The sequence below is a fragment of the Cryptomeria japonica genome, chromosome 5, assembly GCF_030272615.1.
Source record: "Cryptomeria japonica chromosome 5, Sugi_1.0, whole genome shotgun sequence".
Taxonomy (NCBI): domain Eukaryota; kingdom Viridiplantae; phylum Streptophyta; class Pinopsida; order Cupressales; family Cupressaceae; genus Cryptomeria; species Cryptomeria japonica.
The window spans coordinates 14,878,985-14,888,954 of NC_081409.1; positions in this window are offsets into that span (position 1 = coordinate 14,878,985).

Genomic DNA, 9,970 nt, shown 5'->3' on the forward strand with positions numbered 1-9,970 from the left:
CCAAGAACATTAGCCAACTCAGATCTCTACAAGGATGGCTCTAGTCAATCAAGTGATTTATCTCCCAACTAGCAGTTAAAAGTCTACCATTCAATCATTTTCTACATAAGAATGTACCATTCAGATGGGAAGCCAAATGTGCAGAATCGTTCTATCAAATCAAGCAATATCTAATGAACCCACCAGTTCTGGTACCACCAATAGCAGGAAAGCTGCTTATTATCTACATATCAATAGTGGACATATCATTGGGGGCACCATTAGCACAAGAAGATCAAGAAGGCAAGGAACGAGCTATCTATTACATCAACATAGCTTTAAATGGCTATGAGCTCAATTACACATTCATTAAGAAGGCTTGCTTAGTTGTAGTCTTCACCTCTCAAAAGTTCTGACATTATATGCTAGCTCACACAATCAAGCTAGTAGAAAAATTTGATCCTCTCAAGTATTTACTTAGCAAAGCAGCTCTCATAGGTAGACTAGCTAAATGGGTCATGATTCTCAGCGAATTTGATATCCACTACATAGAGCGTCGAGCTATCAAAGGACAAGTCATTGCAGATCAATTAGCTGAAGCCCCCTACTAGATAAGCAACCAATGGAGATTGAATTTCTAGATAAAGATGTCATTACTATTACCACCAAGCAATGGCCTCTATACTTTGATGGTTCCTACACTCAACATGGCTCAGGTGTCGGCATCTTGTTCATCACCCCTGAAAGACACACCATACCAAGATCATATAGACTCATGTTTCCATTCACAAATAACATTGTTGAGTATGAGGAACTAGTCATAGGAATCAAAATGGTCATGGAATGGAGAATAATAGAACTGAAAGTCTATGGAGATTCCCAACTAGTCATAAATCAGATCAACAATGACTATCAGACAAAAGATGACAAGTTTCTGCCATACAAAAGAATGGTGGATGACTTCAAACAGTATTTTGTACACATCACCTTTGAGCAAATACCCAGGTTGGACAATAGAGCATCCGATGCAATGGCTACTATCGCTTCACTACTACAAATTCTAGAGCAACAAAGTCATTATGAGTTTCTGGTAGAGCAACTGTTTTCCCTAGCCTATGACAATTTCGCATCCCATGTTATCTATGCCTTAACCGGTTCAGACTCTCCTTTATATGAAACAATATATGAGTATCTTAAAACCAATACCCTACCCAATGACCTATCTTGAAATAAAAAAATGCAACTTTATCCGACAAGTTGTCCGTTATACCCTAACTGCTGATACTCTTTACCGTCGAGGTCTAAATGGTACTCTTATTCGTTTCCTTGATCATAATGAATATAACTCTGCTTTACATGATCTTCACTAAGGTATTTGTGGCACACATTCAAGTGGTCCTACTCTTTCTAAAAAACTTCTAAGAATGGGATATTACTGGCCGACGACGGAAAAAGACTTATCAATTTGCAAAGAAATGTCCTAAGTGCCAAATCCATGGCAATCTTATACATCCACCAACATAGGAATTGCAGCCATTTACAACATCTTGGCCTTTCTGTTAATGGGGACTTGACTTAGTAGGCAAAATACACCCTTCATCTTCAAATGGACACAAGTTCATTATCACTACAAAAGTATTTTACAAAATGGATTGAAGCAGTCCCAATGACCATAGTAACTGGAAAACAAATTTCCTCTTTTATTCTTAATTATTTGATCTACAGATACGACATTCCTAGTTCTATCATCACAGATAATGAATGTCCCTTCAAAAACTAGGATGTGCGAGAACTATGTGAACAATTCAAAATCCAACATCATTTCTCTACACCTTACTACCCGTAGGGGAATGGTCAAGCAAAGGCGGAAAAATCGAACCCCAGTCATTCTCCCCTCCCCAACTCCAAGGAGAGAGAAGGGAGAGTCACTAGGGTTGATGGTTTTCACTTAGGAGAGACTTTACATTCAAAAGAGGGGTTGAAACCCACAAGATCCAATCCCATGCAATGCACGATTGGATTCTAAATGAGTTTCAAGGGTTAAGACATCAAGGATACCCTCTTTTTTAAAGAATGTAGATAGAAAGATTGAACTAGGAATGCATGTAAAGTAGGAAAGCTTATAAATAGAGATAGGGATATGGGATGAAGCTGCGGACCTGGAATTAGCAGTAAAATGTCGAGACGGTGCTGTTCTACAAATTTGAGCGAAAGTTGACGGGACGATGGCGCCCGGCGTGCACACGGTCCTCCGAAAAATCCGCGAAATGAAGGGGGATCTATTCGTCTCTGCACAAGGATTCCAGATCTTCAATTACAACCGCGTACCTGCAACCTACACATAGAAAAGAGAGGATGATTGGGGGGTTAGGGATGAGGGGTTTGCCTTTAGGTCAAACCCCGGTTTTGGAATTAACCAAGAAATGAGAATGTTGTAAGTGTAAATGTTTGTAATGTAAACAAGTACTGATACCTTGTTGTAAGAATGTTTGTATTCTTACATGCGAAGGTGTAATGTATGTTGTATGTAATGTGTTGTAAGTGATCTCCTCTTCAATGGTTGAATCCTTGTCTTGAATGCAACACCTAGCCTTGAATGGAGACTTAGAATGCTCAATTGCTTGAAGGAATGCTTGAATGCTTGAATGTTTGAATATCGTTTCCGCCTTTTTTCCATCTACCAAAATGGGAGAGGAAATGTAGTTTATATACTTGCCAATTAGGGTTGAAAGACTAATTTTTCCGACCTTAGGCCGACCTGGGAAGATTATTTTCCAATTTGCAAACTTAAAGACCCAAAGCCCCATAAGAGATCGGGCCCAAAATAGGGCCAGGGACCAGAGCGCTGGGCGCCATGGTCCTGGGGGACCAGGGCGCTGGGCACCCTAGTCCTGAAGGACCAGGGCGCTGGGTGCCATGGTCCCACCTCCAGGGATAGTGGGGTGTAAGGAGGATCAGGCCAAGGTGCTGAAAAATGCAGTTTTTGATGTCATGAACAAGTTTCGGGGTCTCCATTCAGGTTTCGTGTTGCATCGCCATCGTGAAGACCCAAATGCAGTCGAAATTGCAAGTGTCACAATTTTAGGACGCTACATTTAGCCCCCACTTTAGCGGGAGTATAAGCGTACGCTCATACTTCCGGTAAAGTACAAGGAAACAACATTGAAAAACTTTCACCACGTCAAGGAGGCAAGATACACCAAGCCCCCAGTGGACTAAGGATCTTACAACTTTGATTGACAAAGTAAAAGGGAAGATCACAAGGGAGAACCATGACTGTCAGTAGTAAGGTTCCCTCACTATGAGTCATGCAAGAAAGATATCAAAAATTTTCAAGGCAAAGCTGAATTTGTTAAGAAATTTTCAAGTATCTTGAAAAGATATGAATGGGATGTATGCCCCCCTACATTAAAGTGATCGCACACGCCTCACCGGGGGTGATTGCTTTAAGGTAGTGATACACATAAAAATGAGAAGGGAAAGGAGCACGTTATCACAAGGATTTAGCCCCAAGTGTGAGATAAGCCCAAGGATAATAGACACAAAACACAAAGCACAAGGTGACTTCGCTTTCCTCGGGGTCAGTATGTTGTATGGTAATTCATGTATATCATATGTATGTATGCATAATTGTTCTTCATTCCCCAATCAAGGAAGGTCACCTAGAAGAAGGGAACACATGTGTCTTTTGAGTCAACATGAGAGGGACCAAAAGAGATCTCAATGCTTTGCATCGTCCTCAAGTAGACAACACTAAGGACAACAAATAGAAGAATGAGAATAACACATAGAAGAAGTAACAAAAGAGAGGAGGAGAGAATCTGCTATGCTAATGAAACTAGTCTAGCACGTCATCTACCCCACGATTTTGCTGATCAATATTTCGGGAAGGTAGGAAACACGCTAGAGGAGGAACATCCAACATAGCAGATGGAGCTATCACAAGATCCAAACAAGGGCTATGTTCATGTTCTGAGCCACGTTGTTCTTGTCTAGGAGCTAGGATAAGTGCTTTAGAAAATTCGTTAGATAAATGTTTATCAACATCAACATATTCATATACACTATCAGAATGAACAGGAGTAACATTTTCATCATGAATAACATTTTCACCTATATCATCATCAAGATTTATAAAAATAAGATCTTTAACTCGCACAGGATCAAGACCATCATGCATCTTATGTTTAGGAGATTTTGGCTCAATTTTCAGCTGAGGAGAAAATGGAATAATACTGGCTGAAGGTGTTTTTGGGGATTGCAAAGTTTGAGAAGCAGCTGCCTGAGCTCTAAGATGACGCTTTCGTCGGCGTTCACGTGTAGAACGATTTCGTCTAGTCTTAGTAGGAAGTTGAGAAGAGTGAGGAGGAGGAATGTTCTCATCCTTATCACTTGGGTGTTTAGGTTGTGGTCTCTTAGGTTGAATAATAGGAGAAGAGGAAGGTCTCTTCTCTCCATAAGAGGAAGCAAGAGGAACTGCTCCATATAAGGGAGGAATATTTGGTTTAGGAAGGAGACCAAGCCCATCATGACGAGGAGGTATAGGTCTACTTTTAGGAAGTTTATTAGATATAGGCATAGTCACATCCATAGGGATGGGTTGGGAATCTTCTTGAGGAAAGACATTAGTTTTATCTTTCAAAGGAAGAACTTCCTTCTCAAGAACGATAGGAATGTCAAGTTTGGGTGTTCTAGGTTCACTTAGAGATAGGATCATATCTTTTTTCCACTTTTGATAAGATTTGAAAAGATGATCACTTTGCGGTGGAAGAGATTGGAATTGTTTAGGCCAAAAATAATCAATAGGAACGCTAGAAGTTCTTTCAGCAGGTTTAAAGAGGCTATGATTGATAGTAACAACTTCACCATTATGGGGAAATTTCAAACACTTGTGAATAGGAGAAGCAATAGCTTTCATGGAAGATAGCCAAGGATAGCCTAGCTTCACACGAAATTGTTCGAATGATGGAATAATAGCAAAACTCACATCAAGAGATTTGTTATGGACCTCAATAGGTAATGTAATAGAACCAATTGCAGGAGAAGAAAATGCATCAAATAGTTTCACAGCCACATTGGTTTCATCATAGATCACTTGATTCAATTGCAAAGTAAAAAGAAATTCTTCAGTAATGACAATAATCATACAAGAAGGATCAATAAGCACTCCACGGCAAGGTGTATTCTTGACTTTTGCAACTATATATAAAGGACCATCAGGTGCCCTGATAGTTTCACTGGAATCAAATGTGATGGAAGGTTCTTTAGGGATTTTCTGCTACTCCACAAAGTTAATCACATTCGGAGTCATAGACACAAGATCATCAGGTGAGACAGAGGATTCAGTAGTATCAATCGCATTAGAGGTATGAGAAGGCAATGGATCAGTAAAAATCTGAAGATTTTGGTTAGGAGGAGCTACAGATGTGTTGCCTTTATCATTCACACCAGAAACAGAGATAGTATTATTATCAATCAAATCTTGAATTTTACCTTTTAAAGCAAAACATTTTTCATTATCATGCCCAGGATGACGATGAAATTGACAAAAAGATTTGTTATCAAAATAGGGTGAATTAATCTTTGCAGGATCTATTTGCCTTATAAGAGGAAGGGTAAGCACATTTTGTTCCAATAACTTCTTCATAATACTATGCAATGATTCATTCAAAGGAGTAAACTTTCTTTCTTTCTTGAAAAACTTAGAAATAGGAGGCACACCTGATGCTGCATTCACATTGTTGTTGATGATGTTTTCATTGAATTTAATGGACTCTCTGTTCGGTTTAAACTTCCCAAATGGTTGTTGACTACTATCACCCTTATCACTCGGAGCCATAGGATTTGCTTGTTCCATTTGACTCACAGTCAGTTGATAATTGTGAAGAGTTGCGCACAACTATTGGAAAGAAGTAAACTTAGAAAATAGGAGTTTTTCTCTAATATCTTTTTGTAAATTAGAAATAAAGATTCTTTGAATATCATTGTCAGGCACTGGAAAGGAAACTTGAGCATACAAATGCTTATATCTACCAATGAAATCAGTCACTTTTTCTTTAACACCTTGTTTACAATGCATTAAATCAATCAAAGTAACTTTAGGACTTATATTGTTTTGAAATTGTTGAATGAAAGCATTTGCAAGTTGTTCGAAAGAAGAAATAGAATAAGAAGGCAACGAGCAATACCATTGCAGGGCTTTATCTCTTAATGTTCTAGTAAACAGTTTTGCAAGCAACCTTTGGTCATAAGCAAAATCGATACATATTGTTTGAAAGGTCTTAACATGTGTTAGAGGATCACCCTTACCATTATAAAGCTCCAAATGCGGAATTTCAACATGTTTAGGGGGGATAGCTCGAACAATGTCAAGAGAAAGTGGGCTCGCAACATCAAATGTGGGCACACTAAACTTAGATTGATTCATAGAGGCAATTTGTTGCTGTAAAGAAGAGACAGTTTGTGCAAGATTGTTAATGGTCACTTCAGTCGAAGAGTTCATATTAGACGTGTTAGATTGTGATGGAGGTGTTATGTTATTGAAAGAAGGTAGAGAGTAAGGTGGTGGGACACTATGATAGTTAGTCATAGGAGATGATTGGAAAGGAGGAACACTACAAGGAGGAATGAAATGGTTAAACGAATTGCCCCCTTGCGTCATGTTCATTTGTGGTGATATAATAGGAACACTTATTGAAGGAATGAATGAAGAATTTGGATTGAATGAAGGAAGAGGGTTGATTGAAGAAGAAGGATTGCCCCCATGACTGGTGATCATAGGTGGAATGTCTTGTATTGAAGTAGTCATTATGTTTGATGTAAAAGTAGGTATACTAGCAATAGGAGTTGTCAAAGGAATAGAATGATTAACTTGAGTAGGAGGTTGTGTATAACCTAAAGTTTCGGCACAACTTTTCATAGGCATCACATTCGAATCCACAATGTGTGCAATACCACGCAAAATATCAATTCCATTCTTATCACTTTTAACCATACATTTTAGACCCTCAATTAATGAAAGAGCTTCGCTATCGGGGTATTCTTGAGACATCCATTGTCGAAAATCATCAAATTGGTTATCCAATTTCGAAAGTTGTTCTACAGAAACCTCATGGAGAGCTTCTTCATCATTAAGAGGATTAGAGGAATTACCCATGTCCTCGTTAAAAAGGCCATTCAAATTAGGTTCCATCTCCTCAGTAATTAAACCTTGGAAAGACTTAATTCTAAGGCTTCGTCTAACGGGAATAGTGTAAGTAGGGCTTATTGTTGTAAAACTCATGCACTAAAGAAAGAGAGAAGATTTTGAATTTTAGAGGTAGCAAATTTCAATAAAACTAGCCAATCTCCTAGATTTAAGCTGTTAAATACAATCAGGACAATCTCCCAAAATTTCAGAAAAAATGTCCGGGACCGTGGCGAACGGAGTGCACACGGTCCTCGCAACTTTTTTTGAAATTTTCAGGGATGAAAGTTATGATGATTTTAAAGCTAATCTAAAAAAATTGAGTGATTTTACGATCTGTAGATAGGCCAAAATAAAGTTGCAATCTCAAAATTGAACCCTACCAAGATTGTTGAAAAATGTAAAATTTGAATTTTGAAAAAGAGAGGGAAACTGAAATTTTGAATTTTATGATTTTAGAGGGAATACTGAAAGCAATGCAGGTTTTGAAATTTAAAAGTTGACTCAATTTCATGCAAAATTCAAATTTGAAAGTGGAAATCAAAGTTGTTGCAATTAAACACTTAATTTCAAAAGTCACAAACTGCAAAAATTTGAATAAAACACTGAAATTTTGAATGAATGCTAACACACTTTTCAAATTTAGGACTGTAAGAAACACAATTTTGATATGAATTTTAATTTCAACAATTTTTGAATGATTAGAAGCCTCAATCCCAGCAATCGCTAGACCAACTTTGACTTTAATTTTGAAGGTGTTAAAATTGATAAAATCAGCCAAAATTCTAGATTTTAGCAGAAAAATACAGTAAGATCTAGCTCCCGAAATTTTGGAAAAAATGTCGGGGACGATGGCGCTCGGGGTGCACATGGTCCTCGCAACTTTTTTCCAAATTTTTAGGGATGAGAGATATTGTGATTTTATTGTGGAATCCAAAGTTACAGCCGATTTGGAGGTGTTTTGATTAGTGAGATTATCATTCAAAGGTTGAATCAAGAGGGTTTTAAAAATTGGGGTTTTGACATTTAACCACTTAATTTTCAGAATTAAAGCACAAATATGAATTGACAATTTGCAATAGAAGGGTAGATCTGAAACAAGCATTAACAATTAAACATTCCACAAGTTTAATTACTAAAAACAAAATTTTAGGGTTTTTATGCAATTAGCCTCTAATATTTGCAAAAGATCAAACATGGAAATGTAATTAAGGAAACAAAATTTTTAGATCTAACCATGAATAATCAGAATGAGGATGTTCACATCGGGTTCACTAAAATGTAAAGCGGAAAAATCGAACCCCAGTCGTTCTCCCCTCCCCAACTCCAAGGAGAGAGAAGGGAGAGTCACTAGGGTTGATGGTTTTCACTTAGGAGAGACTTTACATTCAAAAGAGGGGTTGAAACCCACAAGATCCAATCCCACGCAATGCATGATTGGATTCTAAATGAGTTTCAAGGGTTAAGACATCAAGGATACCCTCTTTTGTAAAGAATGTAGATAGAAAGATTGAACTAGGAATGCATGTAAAGTAGGAAAGATTCGCTTATAAACAGAGATAGGGATATGGGATGAAGCTGCGGACCTGGAATTAGCAGTAAAATGTCAAGATGGTGCTTTTCTGCAAATTTGAGCGAAAGTTGACGGGACAATGGCGCCCGGCGTGCACACGGTCCTCCGAAAAATCCGTGAAACGAAGGGGGATCTGTTTGTCTCTGCACAAGGATTCCAGATCTTCAATTACAGCCGCGTACCTGCAACCTACACACAGAAAAGAGAGGATGATTGGGGGGTTAGGGATGAGGGGTTTGCCTTTAGGTCAAACCCCGGTTTTGGAATTAACCAAGAAATGAGAATGTTGTAAGTGTAAATGTTTGTAATGTAAACAAGTACTGATACCTTGTTGTAAGAATGTTTGTATTCTTACATGCGAAGGTGTAATGTATGTTGTATGTAATGTGTTGTAAGTGATCTCCTCTTCAATGGTTGAATCCTTGTCTTGAATGCAACACCTAGCCTTGAATGGAGAATTAGAATGCTCAATTGCTTGAAGGAATGCTTGAATGCTTGAATGTTTGAATATCGTTTCTGCCTTTTTTCCATCTACCAAAATGGGAGAGGAAATGTAGTTTATATACTTGCCAATTAGGGTTGAAAGACTGATTTTTCTGACCTTAGGCCGACCTGGGAAGATTATTTTCCAATTTGCAAACTTAAAGACCCGAAGCCCCATAAGAGACCGGGCCCAAAATAGGGCCAGGGACCACGACGCTGGGTGCCATGGTCCTGGGGGACTAGGGCACTGGGCACCATGGTCCCACCTCCAGGGACAGCGGGGTGCAAGGAGGATCAAGCCAGGGTGCTGAAAAATGCAGTTTTTGATGTCATGAACAAGTTTCGGGGTCTCCATTTAGGTTCCGTGTTGCATCACCATCGTGAAGACCCAAATGCAGTCGAAATTGCAAGTGTCGCAATTTTAGGACACTACAAGTAGATAGAGAGACTGAGTCTTGCTTTTTGCTAAGCCAAGAGACCAACCGGTCACCAAGAAAGAACGCACCACCACTTGTGCTCTTTCTATCATCAATGCATCTTTCCCAATCAACATCAGTGTATTCTTCCAAGATAAAATCTCCTTTTTTAGGATACCACAAACCATAGCTGAGTGTTCCTTGTAGGTACCTAAAAATTCTGCTAACAACACTCATGTGTGACTGCTTTGGGGCAACTTGGAATCTAGCCACCATGTACACTTCCTGAACTATATCTGGTCTTGAAGCGATTAGATACAATAGACTGCCTAT